The sequence below is a fragment of the Pteropus alecto genome, unplaced genomic scaffold (assembly GCF_000325575.1).
Source record: "Pteropus alecto unplaced genomic scaffold, ASM32557v1 scaffold3, whole genome shotgun sequence".
NCBI lineage: Eukaryota > Metazoa > Chordata > Mammalia > Chiroptera > Pteropodidae > Pteropus > Pteropus alecto.
The window spans coordinates 50929766-50930699 of record NW_006442484.1 but is presented as its reverse complement, the minus strand read 5'-3'; positions in this window follow the sequence as shown (position 1 = coordinate 50930699).

Here is a 934-nt window from a genome sequence, read left to right as displayed (position 1 = left end):
GCGTGCGAGGACCCGCCGCAGGCCTGGCGGGCGCGGCGGCAGCAGGGTGGGGAGGGCGGTGTAGGTTTAGGTTGACGTGGCCGTCCGCGTGGAATCCGACTCCGGTTCCAACCCGGAGCTAAGGGACGAGCTGTAACCGCAAGGTCCGCGCCCCCGCACTTAAGGTCTTGGCACACGCCGCGGGCCGGACGCAGGACAGCGAAGCCCGCCCCTTCCTGCTCCCGTTGCTATGGTGACGGAGAAACCCGAGGGCGAGTTTAGGCTTGCGATTTTCCTGTGACCCTGTTCTTAAAGGGAAGTCGCTGCTATAGAGGATTTTTTCTGGTTGGGTGGGTGCAGTGAGGCCGAAAGGAGAAATTTTACAGAAAAAGGAAAGCTTGACTGAAGTGACGCTGATTTCAATGTCAGACTAGAGAGTTGAAGAGGTAGTACTTTTCCCGCCTGAGCCCTGATTCCAGCCGTTTCTACAAGAAGCTCTGGTTCTTTGGGAGCATATTTAGATAGCAAGATCTAGGTGATCGGCATGCTCCATGCTTTTGTTACTTCCTGGCCTTCTCAGTGGACAGAGGTGGGGAATATAAGCGCACACGCACACACACGTTCACATTTACATATGTATAAAACTATGATTTCACACCAAAACTTCCAGTGCCAACACAATTCGACAGGAATCATTTCATTCAGTTTGGTTTACTCTTTTCTACTTGTGTAACTCCTTTCCCTTACAATGAGAAACCTGGTTCCCATTATCCTTGATATATATGTACTTAACTTTCAATTCCCCCATATGTAACCAATCTCTCGCTGCTATGCAGTTGCCTTCATCGTACTTGGGTTCCCACACTTTTGTACTGGGTTGCTCTTCTGAGCAGATGCTCCGCTCACTTCACTCAGGTTCCAACCTATGCCAAGCTGCCCTCCCACAAGGACACAC